Source organism: Ursus arctos, unplaced genomic scaffold (genome assembly GCF_023065955.2).
Source record: "Ursus arctos isolate Adak ecotype North America unplaced genomic scaffold, UrsArc2.0 scaffold_23, whole genome shotgun sequence".
Lineage (NCBI taxonomy): Eukaryota > Metazoa > Chordata > Mammalia > Carnivora > Ursidae > Ursus > Ursus arctos.
In genome coordinates, this window is record NW_026622908.1 from 32526320 (window position 1) to 32549686 (window position 23367).

Genomic DNA, 23367 nt, shown 5'->3' on the forward strand with positions numbered 1-23367 from the left:
GTGTTTAAAGATTTTATTTATTTATTTGACAGAGGAAAAGAGAGAGAGCGCATAAGCGGGGGAGTGGGAGAGGGAGAAGCAAGCTCCCTGCCCAACGCAGGTCTCCATCCAAGGACCCCAGGATCATGACCTGAGCCAAAGGCAGACGCTTAATGGACTGAGCCACTGAGGTGCCCCAAGAATGTGTTTTTAAAAGCACCTGCATGCCAAAGGTTTCCAAATGTCTCCAGAGTTTGGGGAGTTTTTGTTTTTGTTTTTTTCTTTTTTTGCACCGCTCCCTTGCTTGGCTCAGTGGGCCTCCTGATCTCTTTCTTAGCAAGGCAGTGTGATGCTGAGCCCCAGAAAATTCCCAGGGAAAACCTCTGCCAGAATGCAAAACCAAGGAAAAAGGATAAAAGCAAAAGTTTTGGACCAGGCTGGCATAAACGGTAAACCCTTTGTGCCATATTTACTTTTTCTTAATCTAAAATAATAGAGATAACATACACAATGGACTTTCTAACTTGCCACTTTTCCCTTATCTTTTTTCCCCGGTTGTGAGTCCTAAGACATCATGTTCTTTCATATAATCTCGAGCTCAAAAAAAAAAAAAAACAAAAAAAAAACACACACACACACACACACAAAACCCCCAAAAATGTTGGCCATTCCATTCCGGCTGCCCATGGAGAAGAACAGTCTCTATCTGATATTTCAGCTGGAAGGCAGGGTGGCAGATTCTTTCCAATGGGGTGGCGACTTCCTCCCTACTCTAAGAACACACCCCTTCCCAAAAATACGCCCTCCTCGGCAAGCAGCACAAAGGGAGCAGACCCAGCTCTCGGCGTCAGCAAATGCCCACATCCCTTCCTTTTCCTTTTACACCCAGTGGCCTGGGAATGGCACTTGAGCTTGGGGAATCTGCACCACCAATCTATGTGGCCCCATCAGGCCTGCAAATGGCCTTGCTCTCATCTCTTGCCCTCCTGGGCCATCTTCCAAGCCAACTGCCAGAAGTGATTGTCCTAAAAGGCAAATCTGATCATTTCATTCCATCTGCTTTAGAACTTGCCATGGCCTTTTGGCCCACAGTGAGGGTTCCCAAACTCCAGCCTGAGGTCTACACATGGTTGGCTATAAAAGAATCATTGTATTCAGATGTACTATCTAGAGTTTGGAATAGAACCTGGGGATCTAGATATGTAGCCTGAATTCTTGAGGTTGTAAGTGACAGTAACCCATCTCAAACTAGCTGAGGTCAAAAAAAGGAACCCATTATGTCTTCTGCCTGGGAAGTTCAGGGGGTAAAACGATCTTCACTGTCCCTGCAGGATTTTAATTTATGGAGGTGATTGAATGATGACACGGAGAGGTCAGTATGAGAGGAGGGGCTATGCCATGCCACATAGGGCCATTTAGGGAAGCACCACGTTTGCTGGGAGGCAGAAGGGAGCAGGAGGTGGTGGGATGGGGGGGGGGGAGGCATAGACCCCTGCCTTGATTGGGATTTCTGCAGCAAAGGCAAGGCAATTTAGGATCGGCTACTTTGAATAAATCAGATGGCCTTTGGGGCATAGCAACTGTTCTTAGTTGTCTCATACCTGACTCTGGGGTTGATTTAGGGCACAGAACATAATGGCTTGGTATGTGAGTTAGCTGAAGGAGGTGATTTCAGAGTATGGACTCTGGATCTCAAGGGAGATGTAAACCACTTTAGCTGTTAGCTCAGGTACCAAATAGACCAATACAGAATCTAAGAAAACACAGTTAGAGCAAGAGCTGGCTTCAGCGGGAACGGCTTCAGGGATGAGCTCTCAATAAAGCAGCTGTGAGCTACCTGTGGCTGTTGAATACTTTTAGCACAAATAGCGCGAACTGAAATGTGATGCAAGTGTGAGGTATGTACTGACTTTCAAAGACAGAATAACAGAGAAAACTTGTACAGCGCGATCGTATGCATTGCTCAATGCTCGCCACCATGGGCATGGTTGCCATCTGTCACCACGCAACATCGTTACAGTATTATTGACTATATTTCCTATGCTGAGAAAAACAAAACAGAAACAAAACCAAACAATCCAAAATATTGGATTAAAGAAAATATAGCATGAACATTCATTTCATCTGTTTCCTCTTAACATTTCTTTCTTTCTTTCTTTTTTTTTTTTTTTTAAAGATTTTATCTATTTGTCAGAGAGAGAGAGAGATAGAGAGAGAGTACAAGCAGGGGGAGCGGCAGGCAGAGGTAGAAGCAGGCTCCCTGCTGAATAGGAAGCTGGACTTGGGACTCGATCCCAGGACCCCAGGATCATGACCTGAGCCGAAGGCAGACGCTTAACCGACTGAGCCACCCAGGCATCCCTCCTCTTATTTTTCTTAGCATAGACTCTAGGAATTTAAAATTGCATGTGCAGCTTGCCCTCGTGGTTCACATTATATCTCTGTTGGACAGCACTGGTCAATATCAAATGTTCTCATTCTCTCTAGGGACTCTGCTTTTTAAAAATACATTTGAAGTTCATTCTCTCCTACTACAAACTGTCTTCTATGTGCCTGTGAAAATGGCATTTCCAGGCTTATAGAATTCCAGCTTCTCAGTGCCATCCAAAAGGGAAGTTCTTTCTTCTGTTCGTACATCAATCTCAGAGAAAGACACTCATTGGCTCTGCTGATGTCACAGTCCACCCCTTGACAAATCACTATTGACAGGAATACTGGTTCCTGTGGCTACTTGTGAATTGCACGCCCATCGGACTGGAGCATCCACATGGCATGGGAGAGGGCTGATACCCCATATGGTGAAAATAACTCATGGTTACTATGTGTAGTTTCATTATGCTTCCCAGGTGATTCCTATGCACAGTACAGTTTGTAACATGCCAGACTCTTGGAGGTAAAATCTAATTTTATTAGTGTGCTTTAGTGTGGCATATTAGTCCTGTAGTCTGGTCTCATCCAAACTTTTTTTTTTAAAGATTTTATTTATTTATTTGACAGAGATAGAGACAGCCAGCGAGAGAGGGAACACAAGCAGGGGGAGTGGGAGAGGAAGAAGCAGACTCATAGCAGAGGAGCCCGACGTGGGGCTCGATCCCATAACGCCGGGATCACGCCCTGAGCCGAAGGCAGACGCTCAACCGCTGTGCCACCCAGGCGCCCCTCATCCTAACTTTTTAATCTCATGTAGGTTCCTTTCTTCCCTCTCCCTGCTATATGTCAACATTGTATTCTTTGGACATTTAAGTTTCTTGCAGTTCCCTGAACACTCCATGCTGAAAAAAAATCAGCTATAGAAAATGTCGCACATACATAAAAGTAGAGAGAATAGTATAACGACCCCTCCATATACTATCACCCCTCTTCAGTGATTATCAATGAATGACCAATACTGTTCTGTCCATGCCCCCATTACTCTTCCTAATGGATTAGTTAGAAGCAAATTTCCAACATCATATTATTTCATCTGTAAATATTTCAATAAGTATATGGATGAATTAAGGAGCCTTAAAAAAGATAATCAAAATACCATTATGACTCTAAAAAACAATATTTCCTGATTATCATCAAATAACCAGTAGGCGTTCAAATTTCTTTAGATTGTTAGTGCTGGTTTCTCTAACTGGTATCCAAACAAGGTTGCTGGTATGTCTCTTACATTTCTTTTAACCCATAGGCTCCCCACCCTCTTTTTCTAACCTTTCAATTTATTTATTGAAGAAACGGAGTCTTTTGTAGTTCCCACATAGTAGATTTTAATGATGGCAGCCTTATGATGTTGTTTAGCATGTTTGTTCTCTGTATTTCCTGTAAACTGATACTTAGATTTAGAGCAGTGTTGTCCAGTAAAAATAGAATGTAAATCGCAAGGGCAATTTAACATTTTCTAGTAGCTACATTAATAAAGTGAAATGCGGGGCGCCTGGGTGGCTCAGTTGGTTAAGCATCTGCCTTTGGCTCAGGTCATGATCCCAGGGTCCTGGGATGGAGCTCAGCATGGAGTCTGCTTCTCCCTCTCTCTTTGCCCCTCCCCCCAGCTTGTGTGCATGCTCTCTCTCAAATAAATAAAATCTTTAAAAGAATAAAGTGGAAATGAGAAGATGAAATTCATTTTTTTTTTTTTAAGTACTCTCCACGTCCAGCATGGAGCGCAACATGGGGCCTGAGCTCAGGACCCTGAGATCAAGACCTGAGCTGAGATCAAGAGTCGGACGCCCAACCAACTGAGCCTCCCAGGTGCCCCTGAAATTTGTTTTAATAATATATCTTATTTAACCCAATATAACCAAAATATGAACAGTTCAGCATGTAGTATATATAAAAGGTCATTAAAGAAATATTTTACATTCTTTTTCATGCTAAGCCTCAGAAATCCAGCATGTGCTGTATACTTCCTGTACATCTGTGCTGTGCAAAAAACAGTAACTGCTGGCCACGAGAAGTAGCTATTAGCATTTGAAATGTTGCTAGTCTGCACTTCAAGTGTGAATAGCTGCTTGTGGCCAGTAGTTACTTTTTTTTTTTTTTTTTGTACAGCACAGCTCTAGGGGCTCCATCTAAGTCAGTTCAACCTTGTCAAGAATACTTCGCAGGTGTACTTCCACCAAAGGCACTTGGTAATATCACTTCACACCACTGCGATGGCCAGACAAACAAAAACCAGAACCTAAGTGTTGACAAGGATGTGGGGGAGCTTCAGCACTCATCTATGGCTGGTGGGAATGCAGAATGGCTCAGCAGTAGTGAAAAGCAGTTTGGCAGTTTTTCAATAGGTTCAGTGTAGAATTATCATATGACCCTGCAATTCTCCTCCCAGGTGTGGACTCAAAAGAGGGGAAAACAGGTATTCAAACAAACAGTTGCACACAAATGTTCATTGTAGAGTTATTCACAAAACCCAAAAGGTGGAAACACCCCCAATGTTCATCAAATGGTAGATGAATAACCAAAACATGGCACATCCATACTATGAACTATTATTCAGCCGTAAAAAGGAATAAAGTACTGACGCATGCTACAGCATGGTTGAAGCTTGAAAATGTGCTAAGTTAAATAAGCCAGACATAAGAGCCATGTATTGCGTGATTTTCCCATTTATGTGAAATATGCAGAATAGGCAAATTCATAGGGACAGGAAGCAGGTTAGTGGTTGCCATGGGCTGGAGGAGGGGAGAAATGGGGAGCAACTGCTTAATGAGTGTGGGGTTTCCTTTTGGGGAGATGAAAATGTTCTAGATCTAGATAGTGGTGATGGTTGCACAATATTGTGAATGCACTAAATGCCCCTGAATTGTACACTTTAAAATGGTTAAAAAGGTGAATTTAATGTTAAGCTGTTTTTACCACAATATAAAAGGACTTGATGTCTGGTGTTTCTCTTTGAGCAGACATTAACGATCATTGCCTTGATCTGTCATTTCATCAGGGGCTTAAGGTTACAAAACAGTGATATTCTAAACCTATAATTCCTTCCTCATTTATTAGCTGGGCGTACTTTGATCTGGTGAAAATTCCTTGTCGACCCCTTGGTTTTCCTGAGGTACGGTGGGCAACTTCTCACGCCCATGCTTTTGGCTGTGCCAGTCCATCAGTCTGGAATACCTTTCTTTCCTCCTCCTCTCTGCCTGGCTGATTCCAAATTGAGCCAGATCCCTCGTGATCTCGCTGAACTGTTCCACTGTGAAGCTCAACTCTCTTGATCATAGCACTTACTGCCCTTTATTGTTGATTTTTTTTTCTCTGTCTCCTCTAATGACTTTCAGGTCACCAAGGGTAGGTTCTATCCCCTCTTCCAAGATTCGGCTCCAACAGAATAGGGACTGCTCAGTAAACATTGGTGAGAAGGAAGTGAGCTGGTTCATTGCAGTGGGCAAAAGATAAGTGTGAGTTATCTACTTTATATGAGTGTGTTGGTTTTGTATTGCTGTGTAACTAACTACCACAAATCTAGAGGCTTAAGACAGCATGTGTATTATCTCACGGTCTGGAGTCTGGCATGGCTTAGCTGGGTCCTCTGCTCAGGATCTCATCAGGCAGTAATCAGAGTGGCAGCTGGGCTGCATTGGAATCTGCAGAGGCTCCAGCGGTGAAGAATTAATTTCCAAGATCATTCAGAACTCATTTCCTTTTGGTTGTATGACTGAGGTCTGCGTTTTCTTGCTGGCTCTAAGCCAGGGGCCACTCTTAGCTACCAGAGGTGGCCCACAGTTCCCACAATTCCTCACTGCGTGGCCCTCTCTAAATTCCCTCTTGCAACACGGCAGCTTACCTCTTGCAAGCCAGCAGTGGACAGGTGAATCTCTCTGGTGTGTGCTAGCAGGACGGAGCCTTATGTATATAATTGTACCTCTAATCTCATTTGCACATTTGCACTCACATTCTAGTGGTTACGAGCAAGTCAAATATCCCACCTGTACCCACACAAGGTGTGAGCCTAGGGGCCGCCTCAGGGCCTGTCTTCCACAATTAGCCATGCCTTCTTGAGAATCTACTGTGTACCAGACGCTATCCTAGGCACTTTCCGTGAATTACTTCACTTACTCCTCACACTACTTTATAGGAGATGAATACTGTGAGAGCTGTTTTGTAGATTTGAAAATTGAAGCTCAGAGAAATGGGTGTTTGAGGGGTCCAAGGTCTCACAACCAATAAATGACAAATCTGAGATGCAAACCCAAGTTCGATCAGCTTCTACCCCTCGAACCTTATCTTTTAAATAGTTTGTACCAGAAAACTCTTAAAAAAATTGTCCCCTCATTCCTCTTTCACAAAGGTAACAACATACACAGGAAATACACCTTCTTTTCTCCTTACAGTCATATTTTAGAGCATAGTCAGAATGAATTCTTCCTGCAGAGAGGGAATGTTCAGATGGGAGCTGGCCCTTCTAGGAAATGTTATGTTGCAGAATTAGGGCAGGCTGCCAAAGCACACAATGAGACCTGACCTGGATTTTCTCAGTGCCATTAGAAAAGAGTCACAATAATGCCTCCTAGTTATACACTGAGTTATCAATTCCTCTCATTTTATTCTCAGTGTCGCTGTGAGTCAACAAGGGTGGGGATTTCATATATTTAGTGTAGAGATTATTCTGTACATATAGGTTTATATTTTGGCTTGAAAACTTGAGTGTGTTAGTGCATGAACATTTCCCCATATTCTTGTGTCTTTTCTCTAAATATGATTTTAAATGGCTACTTAATATTCAATTCAATGGATATATCCTAGCTTACCAAAACGTTTCCCTAATTGTGGCTATTTAGGTTTCTTCTTGTTTTTCACTATTACGAAAAATATTGTGATAAACACCTTTGATGGCTGAAATATTCCTGCACATCTGTGTGCGCACATGCTTAGGATAGAGCCCCAGTAAAGGGATGACAGAGGACAGCCTCAAGGCTCTTGATACCTCTAGCGATGTGGTTAGAACCCCCACTTTTCAGATGAGGACACAGACTTAGAGTGAGACTTGCCCAAGTTTTCATGGCTTATAAATGCACAGCTGAGATTTGGATGCAAGCCTTCTGCCGCCCAGACGGATGTTCTTCCTTACAACTAGCTCCTCACGGTGTGCCCCTGGACCAGCAGCATTGGGAAACCCTGAAAGAATGTTAGAAATGCACGATCTCAGGCCCCACCCCAGACTTTGTGGATCAGAGTCTGCATTCACCACCATCCTGAGGTGCCTCTAGGCGCATTGAAGTTTGAGAAATGTTTCTCGCAGTACATCCTCCCCTCTAATTCTGTGAAGTGCTTTAGAATAAGGCAAAACACCACCAGCTTTGGTGTTACCGGTTTCTCCTCAGCCTTGAGATACCTCTTTCACATTTCCTTGTTCCAGGGCTGTGTGCAGTGTGCCCACCTCATGAAGGGATTTGTGAATTCATTGTAAAAGAGCAGAATTTGAAACTTGCCTCCATATTCTTTCATTGATATGGCCAAACCCTCCTGCTGAGGACTGTACAAGCAGCATTTTGGGATAGTTTTCAGGAAGTATCGTGGTGAAGGGGAAAGAGAATTACACCAGGAATTCTGGTCCAGTTTCCACCATTAACAAGCTGGGTGACCCCGGAGAACCATTGGGTCATTCTTTATTGAATTAGATGCTGTGATGAGAACCCACTTTGTTCATCATAAGGCAATGGGCGTATCTGTGGGGAGCCTATATTTAGACAGCGTCCTCCTTGTGAGAGAAATGAAGGCATTTCGACCAGACGATCCTTGGGGCAAATATTCAGAGGACCACATTTCTTCTGAGAGAAGTCTATTCCAGGTTGGACTCCACCTGTGTGCTCTCCGAGATATGACAGAGCGCTATGAGTCCAATCAGGATGGGTATGGGTGATAACTGGAGTAATTGATCTTCCAAGTCCCTTTAAACTCTAAAAACTTACGATCTTATACCATGTCAGCATGAAAAAAGAATCAGAATCCTAGCATGGGCTGGTCATTTTATGCAGCTACCTGCCTGCAGGAAAGAGAGCAGCTCTTCTCTTCTTTCAAGAATATGGATTTATTTCAAATCCCATTTCTGGGATTAGAGTCTTTCTTTTTGTGGGGATTCAATTAATTTCATTTGCCTTAAGCGCATGAAGCAATCAGAGACCAGGCTCAGGTCTTCCCAATCAGATGTAATTACTGAAGTCACTGATCTCTGGCTCATTTTCCTTCTTTCTCTCCACACATTATCTTTCTTAGAGGAAGGGAGTTAAACGCTTTATATAGTTCTCTCTGTTTTGCAACCATATTTTTCGAACATAGAGCTGAACATCATTATGACTAAATAAACATCTCTGATTCAGCTTCTTGGAAAACCAGATACTTAAAGGAATTTATATGTCCCATGCAGAAGATTTAAAGAAATGTTCAATGGTGGCCATTTACCCCAAATATCACGGTAACGTCCTCAGAAAAAAGAAAACAGATATTTTTGAGGCTAAAATCCAAAACTTTTCTTTTTTCTAAGTGTCTTACATAATGTTTTCTTATAATAAGTCAGATTATGTAATCATTTCTTTTTTTTCTTACAGCATCTTTGATATGGGCAGGTGTGTTAAATTGAACTTTTTGATATTGAGAGGTCAGTATTTCTAAAACCCCCAGGTTCCAAGAGAGGGTAAAAAAAAGAATATTTTTTCTATTACTTTCAATAGCAGAATATTTACGCAAGGGTCTATTACTTACTGCTCCTTATTTAGGCACTGGTGAGAAATTGACTGCTCATTCATTTCACACGTATTCAGTAAAAGCTTATTATGTGTGAGGTGCACCTTGAGGTCCCAGGCGAAAGACCCCACTCCTGCCCTCCAGGAGCTTCGGAGGGAATGGTGCACTGGGTGGTAGGGAAAGTGTAAGCACAGGAGCTATGGAGGTATCGAGGGCAGACAATTCTTCCTAAAGGGTTGAAGAAAACTGTCTAGAAGAGATGTCCCTTGGGCTGAGGAGGAGATAGCCAGGGGGGTTGAAGTGCATTTCATTTTTTTTTTTTAAGAATTTATTTATTTATTTGTCAGAGAGAGACAGCGAGAGAGGGAACACAGGCAAGGGGAGTGTGAGAGGGAGAAGCAGGCTTCCCGCTGAGCAGGGAGCCCCATGCGGGGCTTGATCTCAGGACCCTGGGATCATGACCCGAGCTGAAAGTAGACGCTTAATGGCTGAGCCACCCAGGTGCCCCTGAAGTGCATTTCAAGTAGAGGGAACAACAAATGGGAGGGAAGAGAAAATGCAAAGGTGCAGAGGCAACTGAGAACATTGGCAAAGAATTAAGCATGGCTAGGGTCACCTGGGTGGCACAGTGAGTTAAGCATCTGATCTTGGTTTCAGCTCAGGTCATGATCTCAGGGACCTGGGATCCAGCCCTGCATCGGGCTCCCCGCTCAGCATGGAGTCTGCTTGAGATTCTGTCTGTCCCTCTCCCTGTGCCCCTCCCACACGTTCTGTCCCTCTCTAAAATAAATAAATAAAATCTTTAAAAAAAAATTAAGCATGATCTGATCGTGACAGGTATGAGGAAGAGTGGGGAAGATGCCGGAGTGGGTGACAAATATGCAATGTAGCACTGACTGAAACAAGTCAGTCGGAGCCAAAGCCTCCCATTGTATAAAGATCCCAGAGAGTGGAGTTACTTTACAGGCACTTTAGAAATGATACTTGTTAGGAGTGAAATTTAGTTTGGAGAAGGCACCATATCAAGAAATCCATTGGCATTAGCCCAGAGTAGAGCTTGTATTTTCCTTTGGCTTGGGCATGTTTCCCCCACCCCCTTTGTGTCAGTGCTTCATCTTTCTTTGGAAGAAAATAAAGTCTCCGCACAGGCGGCGTTTGATGCAGGGCTCATTTGATCTGGTTGATTCCGGAAACAGATGCATCCTCTTGGTCTCAGCACAAATTGTTGGGGTTTCTTTTTTCTGGTTTCACCAAAGCCAGATCTGTGTCCCTATCAGCACAGAGGAAAAAAGTAATTACCGAAGTATTAGTGTGATTATTATTTCCTGATACGAATTGCTGCATTCCTTACTTGTATCTGGTCCTTTCCCTGGGCTGGAGTTAGGAAATTGAAAAACAAACTCATCTTGGACAAAGCCTGTATTGATTATCTTTTAATCTCGTTTGTGTTGGAGAAAGCTTTGAGAATTTAATGAAAGAGGAAAAACCCTCTCCTTGAAGAATTCACGTTTTCTCACACCTACAAAATGGAACGTGATTTCAAAGAGATTCAGAAACCTCTTGAAGCCCCTGAGGACCCTTGAGGAATCTGTGGACCCTGGTTGAGAACCTCTGGTCTATACAGTCAAAAATGAAATGGGAGAACTGCTTGCTGAAATTGGACAGTGACAATTGTCTACTAATTCTGCAGTACATTTTGGGAGGTTAGAGTAAACCTGAATTACATTTGCCATGTAGTTGGTCAGGCCTCTGCTATGGCATTGATTCAGTGGGTGGACCTCAGCTTTCCCAATGCCCACACCTCCATGCCAACCCAAACAGACGGGAAGGTTCCAGAGAGAGGAGGAAGAGGAGCAGGAAATCATTTAAGACTTTTCATTTTTCAAAGTTAAGTCCCTGGCCTTGGAGTTAGAAGAAGACCTGGGTTTTAGTATTATCTCTGCTTTCCACTTGTGTAATCTTGTCAACTGATTAAAATTTTTCCAGTATCCACTTCCTCATCTGTAAAATGGGGATAATTTTAATACCCACCTCTCAGGGCTGTTGTGAGGATTTAATGAGCTATGAGTGTGAAAGTATTTGCCACACATCTGGCTCATGGATTGGTGCTTGACACATGTTAACTGAAATTCAGTTCACCGAGAGCAGAGTAAAACCTTTTAGAGAACCTCAGTCTTGAAAAAATCATGGTGCGGGACTTCCAGTTTCTAATTCCAGCATGCAAGGAGCTTAGAAATTGCCGCTCTGTCCTTAACCACAAGGACAAAGCTGAACAAACTGAGAAATCAACAGGTTTTCTTAGATCTGTCAAAGAAGTGAGGTCACAGAGCAAACTGCTATTCCCAGAATTGGGAGGACAGACAGGTGGATACGGAGAATCGCAACTTTCAGGGGCCGAGATTGCCTTGGGAAGCAGTTCCATGGTAGAAAATCCTGAACTGTAAAGGACAAATTGCTGGAGGCTCAGTGTGGTCAACTCTGAGAGTTCAAAACTCCAGGGGACCCATTCGTGGGGCGGAGCAGGCGCTATTTTTGTGACTTTTACGTTCAGGAGCTCCAGCAGATCCCCAGAGTAAATATCGGAGAAAAGTACTCATACTTTTGGCAGGTGGAGGGAAAAAAGGAGCCATTTTGAAATATGTCAGAGCATTCTGTTGTTCTTAATAGTGCCTGTCCTCGGGATAAACTATTTTACCAGAGCTTAACCTCCTGGGGTTTTATCAGAGCCTAACCTGCCTGGGGGAAGGGAAATACATAACTCCAGCCCTTCCAGCCATCCTGCCCCACCTAAGATGGGGGCAGGAGCTGAGCAGTGTGGACAAAGTTCACAGTCCAGGGGCACAGGCTCACCGAACACTGAGACCTAATTGTAGGATTGTAGAATCTATCCCTGCCACCTACCCCTTACCACCACCATGTTACTAAGGGCCTATGTATTGCAATTCCTTTTACACAGTGCATCATGCCAGCCTTTCGACAACGACAAAAATTACGAGCATACTCAACAGGCAGAAAACATAGCTTGAGGAGACCGAACAAGTATCAGAACCAGAAGTAGATATGGTAGGAATGTTGGAATTATCAGACCAGGAATTTTTAAAAGCTATGATTGATATGCCAAGGGCTTTAATGGAAAAAGTATACAACATTCAAGAACAGAAATGTAAACAGAAAAAAAAATTTTTTTTTTAAAAGATTTTATTTATTTATTTGACAGAGATAGAGACAGCCAGTGAGAGAGGGAACACAAGCAGGGGGAGTGGGAGAGGAAGAAGCAGGCTCCCAGCAGAGGAGCCCGACGCGGGGCTCGATCCCACAACGTCGGGATCACGCCCTGAGCCGAAGGCAGACGCCCAACTGCTGTGCCACCCAGGCGCCCCCAGAAAAAAAAATTTTAAGAAAGAATGAAATGAAATGCTAGCGATAAAGAAAACACTGTAACAGAAATGAAGAATGTCTCTGATGGGCTCATTAGTAGACAGCACACGGAAAGAGGAAAGAGGAAAGAATCTCTGAGCCTGAGGATATGACAATAGAAACTTCCAACACTGAAAAGCAGAGAGAACAAAAGACTGAAAAAAACAAAACAAAACAAAACAAAAACCCAAAACAAACCCAAAACCAAAACCCAGAATAGAATATCCAAGAACTGTGGGACAATTACAAAAAGTTTAACATACATGTAATGAGAATATTAGAAGGAACAGAGAAAAAGGAACAGAAGCAATATTTAAAGCAATGATGATTGAGAATTTCCCTAAATTCATGTCAGGCCCCAACCCCAAGGAAGCTCAGAGAACACCAAGCAGGATAAATGACCAAAAAAACCAAAAAACAAAAAACAAAAAACTATACCTAGGTATATCATATTCAAACATTGGAAAATCAAAGATAAAGAAAAAAATCTTGAAAGAAGCCAGAAGGAAAACAAAACAAAACTCGTATTTAAAGAGGAATGAAGATAAAAACTACATTTTCTCAGCAAGCAAGCAAGCAAGAAGAGTGAAGTATTTAAAGTGTTGAGAGGGGGCGCCTGGGTGGCTTAGTCAGTTAAGCAACTGGCTAATTAATCAAGATTAATTAAATCTTGATTTCAGCTCAGGTCATGATCTGAGGATCCAGGGATAGAGGTGAACTCAACAATACCATCAATCAATTGGATAAAACTGGTATCTGTAGACTACTTCATCCAACAATAGATTACATTTCTTCTCAAGCTCGCATGGCACACTCATCAAAATAGACCACATTCTGGGCCAAAAAACACACATTGAATTAACAAATTCAACAGAATATAAATTGTACTATGTCTATGTTCAGATTACAACACATTTCTAAATGACAAAGAAATCTCAAGAGAAATTAAGAACTATTTTGAACTAAATAGAAGTGAGACCACAATTTACCAAATTTTGCGGGATGCAGTGAAAGTGTTTAGAGGGAAATTTATAGCATTGAATGCATACGTTAGAAAAGAAGAAAGATCTAAAGTCTATATTCTAAAGAGCAATCTCATCAAAGAAGATATGCAGATGGCAAGTAAGCATATGAAAAGATATTCAGTAACATATGTCATTAGGGAACTGCAAATTAAAATAACAATGAGGTCCTACCACACACCTATTAGAAGGACCAAAATCCCCAACACTAACAGCACCAAATGCTGGTGAGGGTGTGGAGCAACAGGAACACTCGTTCGTTGCCAGTGCAAATGCCAAATTGGTGCAGCCACTTTGAAAGACAGTTTGCATTTTCTTACAAAGCTAAACAGACTTTTACTGTATGATCCAGCAATCATGCTCCATAGTATTTACCCAAATGAATTGAAAACTTATGTGTACGTAAGAACCTGCACATGGATGTTTATAACAGCTTTTTCATAGCTGTCGGAACTTGGAAGCAACTAAGATCCCCTTCAGTGGCTGAATGGATCAATAAATTATGGTACATTTAGACAATGGAATATTATTACTTCTAAAAAGAAATGAGCCATTAAGCCATGAAAAGACATGGAGGAAACTTAAATGCATGTTACTAGGTAAAGGAAGCCAATCTATAAAAGGCTACATACTGTATGATTCCAACTATATGACATTCTGGAAAAGGCAAAACTTTGGAGACAGTAAAAAGATTAAAGGTTGCTAGGGGTTAGCGGGGAGTGGCGTGAATAGGCAGAACACCGAGGATTTTTAAGGTAGTGCAGCTCTTCTGCACAATACCACAATGGTGGATACGTGTCATTATAGATCTGTCCATACTCAGTGTGCAACACCAAGAGTGAGTCTAAAGGAAAGTATGGACTTTGGGTGATGATGTATCAATGTATGTTCATGGATTGTAACCAATGTACCACGCTGGTGGGGGATCTTGATAGTGGGGGAAGTTATGCTTGTGTGAGGACAGGGGCAGAACTCTGTACTTTCCATTCAGTTGTGCTGTGAACCTAAAACTGCTCTAAAAAGTAAAGTTTATTAATTTAAAAAAAGGCAAAAAAAATTGTGGTACGCCTCTATCCCCTCAAGTAATTTGAACTAGGAACAATATATAATATACAGACCTAAGGGAAAATATTTTTTCCTATGACGGCATCAGAGCTTTTTTAAAAAAGCAAATTTTCCCTTCTTATTTTGCGTGCGTGCGTGCGTGCGTGTGTGTGTGTGTGTGTGTGTGTGTGTGTTTGCCTGCCTTGCTGGTGTCCTAGGAACATGCTTTATCTCTCAACCGGGTAGCCAGCACTGAATTTCCCAAACACACAGGTCATAACCAAGGAAGTCAGGAAGGAAGAGTTCTTTGGTGGGTGTGGCCTCATGGTCAGGTTCACAGGCACCAGAACAGGTTCCTCATCAGGATTCCTGCCCATAGGCTGCTTTCTTGGCCAGACTGCCCCTTCCCTCTCCCTGCATCCTTGTAGCTGCTGCATCAGTGGATGGAAAGTTCTTACACGTCCCATGTAGCTAGCCCATTGGATGGACGGGTCACCTCAGGCCTCAGGTGCTTTTCTCTTTCTAAAGCAGAATGGAAATTTCACCTGGGCAGTCAGTTCTAGTGACTACAGAACTTTCACTTCCCTTTTACTGTAGGGAGAAAGTTCTGAACACTACGATTTCACCACGAGAAACTGGGTGCTGGGTGGGGGCTCGGTTCACACCTGTGGTTCCTAACCAGCAAAGCATTGACATCACCTGGGGGAACTTAGTACACAGCGGATGCTTAAGCTCCACCCAGATGGGTAAGCATGGGGGTCATTTCCTTTCTCTTTTCTCATTTTTAGTTTTTTAAAAAATGTAATCTCTACGCCCAGTGTGGGGCTCCAACTCCCAATCCTGAGATCAAAATTGCATGCTCCACCAATGGAGCCAGCCAGGTACCCCTCATCTTTAGTTTTTGTTTTTTTTTCTTAAGATTTTATTTATTTATTTGAGAGAGAGAGAGAGAGAGAGAGAGAGAGCATGTGAGAGGGGGAGGGGAAGAGGGAGAGGGAGAAAGAGAATCTCAAGCTGACTGTGCACTGAGCACAAGCCGGAGAGGGGGCTCGATCTCACGACCCAGAGATCACGACCTCAGCTGAAATCGAGTCGGATGCTTAACTGACTGAGTCACCCAGGCAGCCCTCATTTTTAGTTTTAAATCACTGCTTTTATTTCTTCCAGTTTCATTGAGCTATAACTGACATACAGCAGTGTATAAGTTTACAGCATAATGATCTGACTTAGATATATTGTGAAATGATTCCCACAATAAGTTTAGTTACAACTCTTATCTCATATAGATACAAATGTATACATATATATATTCTCCTTGTGATGAGAACTCTTGGGATTTGCTCCCTGAACTTTCCTATATAGGATACAACAGTGTGAACTATAGTCATTCTGTTGTACGTTACACCACCAACACTTATTTAAGTTGTAACTAGAAGTTTATGTCTTTTGACCACCTTTATCCTGTCTCCCCTCCACCCCCTGTAACCTCAAATCTGATTTCTTTTTCTATGAGTTTGGTTTTGTCTTTTCTTTAGGTTCCACATATAAGTGAGATCATTCAGTATTTGTTTTCCTTTGTCTGAGTTATTTCACTTAGCATAATGCTCATGTTGTTGCAAGTGGCATGATTTCCTCATTTAAAAAAAAGATTTATTTATTTTTAAAGATTTTATTTATTTGAGAGAGAGAGAGAGAGAGAAAGCAAGCACAAGCAGGGGGAGTAGCAGAGGGAGAAGGAGAAGTAGGCTCCCGGCTGAGCAGAGAGCCAATGTGGGGCTCCATCCCAGGACCCTGGCATCACGACCTGAGCTGAAGGCAGATGCTTAACCGACTGAGCCCCCTGGTGCCCCTAAAGATTCATTTATTTATTTGAGGGAGAGAGAGAGAGCTCGTGCATGGGAGGGGTGGGGGGGAGGGGCAGAGGGAAAGAGAATCTCATGCAGACTCTGTGTTGAGCCCGGAGCCCCACGTGAGGCTTGATCTCACGACCCGGAGATCACAATCTGAGCTGAAACCAAGAGTCAGGCGCCCAACCAACTGTGCCACCTGGGGCCCTGGTTTCCTAATTTTTTTTAAAAAAGATTTTATTTATTTATGTGACAGAGAGACAGCGAGAGAGGGAACACAGCAGGGGAGTGGGAGAGGAAGAAGCACACTCCCAGCAGAGGAGCCCGATGTGGGACTCGATCCCGGAACGCCGGGATCACGCCCTGAGCCGAAGGCAGACGCTTAACGACTGTGCTACCCTCATTTTTTAATGGCCGGATACTTCAGTGCTCCTGAAGGGATTTAGATTACCTTCTAGGCTTGACAACCACTGGTGCAGAAGCAGAAGAATAAAGTTCCTTCCCCCTTCTGCCCAGGCAGATTCAGTGTTCCCTAAACCGGCCCCATGTTTTTGTGCCTCCTTATCCTTGATCGCTTCTTCCTCTCACAGTATTTGAACATCACTTTATTATGTCACTGTTACGATATCATGTGTGTTTCCCTATTCTTTCCCCAACCAGATGGGCTCCTCAAGGGCATCTTCAAGTTTCCTGCATCTAAGGTTGCCATATGTAGCTGAGCACGTTATTCACTGCTCAAAGGAACTGGGCGTCTAGACATCTTAATAAAGGTTTATTAAATGAAAAAATACCCAACCCCTTTAGACTCTGAGTCTTACCAGATCATGTAAAGATGCAGTAACTTTCATCCCTATCACCTGAAACTGGAAGCAAAATTTCAGAAATTAGTTTTAATTCAATTCATTATATGTGTGTGAATAGGTGTATATATTATATGTGTGTACATATATGAAAACATACACATACATGTTAACCGCAGCGTTGTAGGCAGCACTGGGCCAAGCTGAATAGGTGATAGGCGGACGATTCTGCTGGCTGCTCGTTCCCTAATGACACTTGAGTATGTGCAGTACTGGGTTATAGCTCTGTGTGAGGGAGCCTGCATTAGGTTCCACTGATGCAGTAGACAGTTCTGGGGTTGCCCCATGTCCACATTTTTTTTGTTGTTTTAGATTTTATTTTATTTTTAGATTTCATTTTTAAGTAATCTGTACACCCAATGTGGACTCAAACTCACAACCCCGAGATCAAGAATCACACATTCCACCGACTGAGACAGCCAGGCACCTCCCACCCCCCATGTCTAAGATTTTAAAATAAACTCTGCTCTGGGCTGATCTTTTTCCCCTCTTGCAGGAAGGAGTGCAGAAGAGGGGAAAGTTGCAGGAGTTCTTCCTCATTGGCCTCCATGGATCCTGAGATGTACAAATAATGTGGGGTGAGATAGTAGGAAGTAAAACATACCTAACTATGGCCAAATTTGGGGATGTTGTTAGGAAGACCAGCACCCACTTTTGGCACAACTTTATTGATTAGAATTATCTAATCAAAACCATACTAGGTTTGCCTAGCATCAAAGACAGAATGTATGGCCTGCTTGTTGAGTTAGTGAGAGCTGAGGGTATCTGGGGTCGAGACTTTCACTGATGGAATCAAATTGCTGTGAAGGCATCACAAAGAGTGCGTTGGGTGGAGAAGCGTGAGCTGGGCGACTGGAAGCCTTGACCATTCAAATGTGCACATTTGCTTGGTCTTCCCCTGGAACTGAGAAGGAAGGCAATATCTGAGGTCAGAAGGAGAAAAGCCCTGTGAAAGGTAGAATTTATGGAACTGTGATCTTTAAAAGCCTCAGATTGAACCCCTTTGTCTCAGACCGATCCATGACTCTGGCCAAAGACAGCAATCAAGGGGAAGACAAGTTAAATTTATATTATGGACCAACAGTCAGCAAACATCTATAAATGGCCAGAAATAGTATTTTAGGCCTTTTCGGACCTCACAGTCTCCATTGCAACCTCTCTCTCTGCTGTTGTAGCATGAAAGCAATCTTAGTTAATTTGCATAGTTATTTGCATAGTGAATGAGTGTGACTGTGTTCCAATAAAATTTTATTTATAACACAGGTGGTAGCATATATGACCCATAGGCCCTAGTGTGCTAGCCCTTACTCTGGCGTACCACAAACAGGAATCTGTGCATCTGCAAGAAATATCAAGTTTCAAATATGATCGGAGCACTGTTGACTCCATGAATGGGACTCTCTGATTAAGTGGGCTTGACTCTCAGATCTCCTACTTACAAGTTGTGGGACTTTGGAGAAAACACATAACTTTTTTCATCTCAGGCTCCTTGTTTATAATATGGAGATTGTAAAGCCTGCTCTGCCTACTCCAGGATGATTATGACACTCAAATGAACTGTAATTCATCAGCAGAAAGAAGCTCTCATTAGTACCTATAATGGAATTGCAGAGACATCGTATGAATTAAAAACTGAAGCTCCTTAATGGGAGAGATGGTGCTTATTCACCGTCGAATCGTTAGCACCTGCCACGTATTGGCGCTCAGAATAAATTTACTGACTTTATAAATGAAATAGAGAAAATATTTCCTTCTTTCAAATCAGTGTGGTGTTATTTGAATAGACTGGAGCAGTAGAAGCCCACGGTGAAACAGTGATTCGAAAATAGAACATGAGCCACTTACTTTTTGGAATTTAGCTGCATTTGGGGAGTGTTTCTGGAGCAACTTGCCTAAACTGCTTTGGACTTGCAGAAAAGACTCCCATCAGGATGTTACATACACATTTCCAACTCTACTCAGATATATTGGAAGTGTTCCATAACTGAGGGAGGGTTTTTCCTCAGGCCTTTAAACATTTCTCATCAGTAATATCCTCATCGCAAGAGAATCCTAAGCCATCTGACCGAGTACCCCTGGGACAGTCACTTGTTTCAACACAGATCCCATGGTTGGACGTGGCCATGTGCACAGATTCCCCAGACTCACGATACCAGCTTGTTAAGCAAGTCAGGGGTTTGTTTGGTGTTTTACAGATGTGTCATTGCCCAAAGAAAGGCTAAAGATAACAGTCTATTGTGAGTTCTACCGATGCCTTTTAAATAAAAAGAAAATGAAGTCAAGATCTTAGTTATGTTGTGTCCTGAGTCAAATGCAATAGTTTCATTTGTCTTTCCATTTTGGAGGCAGCATTGAACAGTGGAAAGAACAAGGGCTTTGGAGCCAGCCAGACCTGAGTTAAAATCATGATGACAGCATGTTAGAGAACAGTGGCCTTGCATGGTGGACTTACTCTCAGTTGTGCATCTCAAGGTTTTCGTGAAAGTAAGATGAGTCCGTAGAGATGAAGGTACCTAGCACAGAGCTGCTGGCACCCATTCTTGGGTGGGAGTGGAGGAAACTTCTAAGAGATGGTGGTTGTTGTGGGCTGGGTGGCCTCCCCCACAGGAATCCAGTACAGCAGCCTTCTTCCAGGGTTTTGCCTTCTGCTTGTCATAATCAGGGTCAATGAGACCTCTCTTGGCTGACAGTAGATGAAAACCATTTCAGATCAGGGTGTGATGTGGGGGAAATGTTCTTAGGCAACCTCGAAAGGAGTGACCAAAAGACTAGTGGGCAGGAAGAGAGGCGTGGGTGACCAGACCATCCCAGGGAAAGGAGCCACCACCAATGATCAATGATCCTTCTGTTCATTCCCCAGTAACATTTCCCTCCATTAGTTTGTATATTAGGAATTGGTCTGCATTGAATGTAATGCGGTTGCTTTGAGGAGCCATTTGAGTGTATGGGGACTAGTTGGGAGAGTTGGCTTTAGGATTAGGCCACCTATTAGGCAGATTACTTGGCTTCTCTGAGTCTTAGCTTCCTTGTCCCCGAGGATGATAACATTTATTCTCCACCCTCTGTGTCATTGCCTTGCCTCGTGGCTCCTGTCCACTCATTGTGGCAGCTCATTCACGGTCTTCGAAGCTAATCACTGAAGTCTCTGGGTAGAACTGTTTGTTTTAGACACTCTAGAAGCTACTGGCCTGTTGATGGTTGCCTGCCCACCTCAGGTCTGATCAGCATGGTCGGCAGGGAGACAGGGTAGATGTGATTTATGATCACATAAAGTGACTCAGAGATGGCTGCTTAGCCAAGGACTGTGGACAGAGCCATTCTCATAGGAGATTGTGGGTGTGATGGATGCAGAGATAATACGGAGAGCTTTAATGCAAGGTAGATAGTGGTAATGGCAACAAAAGAAATGCTGTTAAAGAGGTTCATAAGTTCAAATGAGAAAGAACTTGCTTTCTAGCTAGGGGAGTAAAGGAAATGCTTCATGAAAGAAAAGGCCTCTGGAGTGTCTATTACCCTAGGTCAGTTAGGGCTCATACCTGAATTGAAGGTAAGGGTCAGTCTCACCCAAACCTCATGACCGGGAAATTCAGGGAGTTCCTCCAACGAACCCATCCCATCCCCTGGCCACAAGCATTGATTCAAGGATGGTGTATGACAAAAGTCAAGCCAGTCAGGGACAGTGAGATCTACCAGGAAGCAGACATTCCTCTTCTCTGCTGAATTTGAACATGGAAGCATGTGGCCTTCAAAGTCATTGCCAGTTATCTTCAGGCACAAGGGGTGACACTTTTGAGAACGGAATCCTCTTTGAGGAAGTAGAGCTGGGCGGGGGGAAGACTGGTCTCTGGATGCATCATTTTGTGAATATATGGGGAGTTGAGGGCATTAGTGAAAAATACAATTTGCTGGGAGCACTGGAGCAAGGATGTTAATATTGGAAATACAGATTAGAAAAAGATCATTGAAAGTCTTGAATGGGGGATAAGAGGGTTTCTATAGCCTTTCTATAGGCAATAGGAAGCTACTGAAAGCATTTAAGTGCTGTGATATGAGTGGTGTCATGGATAAATTAATCAGTAATGGGTGCAAAATAGATTGGAACGGAGAGAGGTTGCACATGGGGAGATGATGGGGAGCTTATTGTAATAATCTGAAGACCTGAACTAGAGCAACTGCAGTGCGGCTGGAAACAGGAGGGTGTGGACACATAAGACCACACAGTCAAGATTTTAGACAAAGATTTTGTCATTTAGTAAAGGCCGCATGAATGAGGGAGGGTGCTGACATGCTAGTCAAGGCTGGAAGAGCGCCACACCTCACGTTCTTGGCTGGCTCCTCTAGGCCACTGTTTATCACCATAAAAGGTGGATGGAAAAGATTAGACAACGGATTAGATAAAAAATTTTCTTTAGGCGCCATGCCGCAATGCAAATGGATCATGATGACATTTTCTGACATTGAGAAAGTCTGTGGTGTTGACTCACAGTCTGTACCATTAGCAAACTTCAGGAGCTATTTATACACAGTGCTAGCAAAATACTTTTGAAGGGGGTGGCATAAAAATACATATCTGTTTGTTGAGATTTGAACTGTTTCTCTAACTGGCTGTGTGACTCTGAGTAAATCACTCACCCTCTCTGAGCTCTAGTTTCCTCAACTGTAAAAAGGGGAAGAATAGAGCTTCTTTCTGGGGTTGTGGTCCTGATTTCATGATCTCATAGGAAAATCCCTTGCCAGTGTCTCATAAATCAAAGATAACTAAATACAAAGTAAAAGAAGTAAAAGTATTTAAAAAATAAATAAAAGGTAAGTATGTTTCAAACCTTCCTCCTTTCCTTTCTCCCTTTTCTTTCTTTTTTTTTTTTTTTTCCTGAGTACGCTTTGTGTTTGCAGGCAGCCCTTAAAAAGGTAGTATTTGTGTTGTTACAGGCTGTTGCTAGGCTTCGTGTAACTTTTTTAAAAGATTTATTTGTTTTAGAGGTGGGGGAGGGGCCAAGGGAGAGGGAGATTATTTATTTATTTATTTGGGAGAGAGTGAGAGCTAGAGGGGTGGGGCATACACACAGAGGGAGAGGGAGAGAGAGAGAAGCAGGCTCCATGCTGAGCAGGGAGCCCAATGGGGGGCTCGATCTGAGGACCCTGAGATCATGACCTGGGCGGAAGGCAGATGCTTAATCGACTGAGCCACCCATGCACCCCAGAGAGGGAGAGAATCTCAAGCTGACTCCCCACTGAGTGTGGAGCCTGAGCCAGGGCTCGATCCCAGGACCTTGAGATCATGACCTGAGCAGAAACCAAGAGTTGGGTGCTTAACCAACTGAGCCACCCAGTGACTTTTATGGTGAAGATTTTAGTGCCATCTGCATTACCGAGCTGGGATAGCCTTTCCCTGCCCTGGATTTTATAATGCTGAAATAACTAATACACAGTATTTTACGAAGATGATTTGCTTTAAGAGCTATAAGCTACTCCTTACTTATAATATTGCGGAGAACAAACCACAGCAAAGGGCAGTGGGTGTGACAAGCATTGTGAGCGATATGTTTAGAGCGGGGGTGTGATAGGGATGGCGAAGATGCACAGGGAAGTGATGAGGTCCATAGACGGAGCATAGGGGAAGTGCTGTGGCTAGGGGAGAGCCTCTGTTATAGATCTAGTGTCATAGATCTGTCAGCAGCTCCCCAGTTTCTCTCCACTACCGTTTATTGAATGGTTACTATGGGCTAAGTGTTTGTACTATTTTGTTTAATTCTTGAGATGACCCTAAGTGTCAGATAAAGCATAATTATTAAGCTCATTTGACAGATGAGGAAATTGAAACTTAGGTCACTTGTCCGAGGTCATGAAGACAGCTGGTAAGTGATGGAGCGAGAACTTGAATCCCGGGCTTTACTGATTCTAGAGCCCATGGTTTTAACTATCATCCCAGATCACCTGGGAAGCTCTCTCTTATCTTTTATTTTATAGGCACTTGATTTATGTCACCCATCTGGAATGGGATGGAGTGAGAAAAGGGGGTTTGGGAACTATTGTCTC

General features: G+C 43.0%; 1 long non-coding RNA gene across 5 annotated transcripts in view; it reads left to right on the top strand.

The window, feature by feature from the left end:
• LOC113264946 (uncharacterized) overlaps positions 1–23367 on the top strand; it is an 87202-nt gene that overhangs the window by 22883 nt on the left and 40952 nt on the right. For 4 of the 5 annotated variants that reach the window (XR_008961057.1, XR_008961058.1, XR_008961055.1 and 1 more), the window contains one exon: positions 4103–4212. The exons of the other annotated variant lie outside the window; for it this stretch is intronic. This is a non-coding gene — a long non-coding RNA (uncharacterized LOC113264946). The remainder of the gene's footprint in view (positions 1–4102; positions 4213–23367) is intronic. 5 annotated transcript variants of the gene reach the window in all.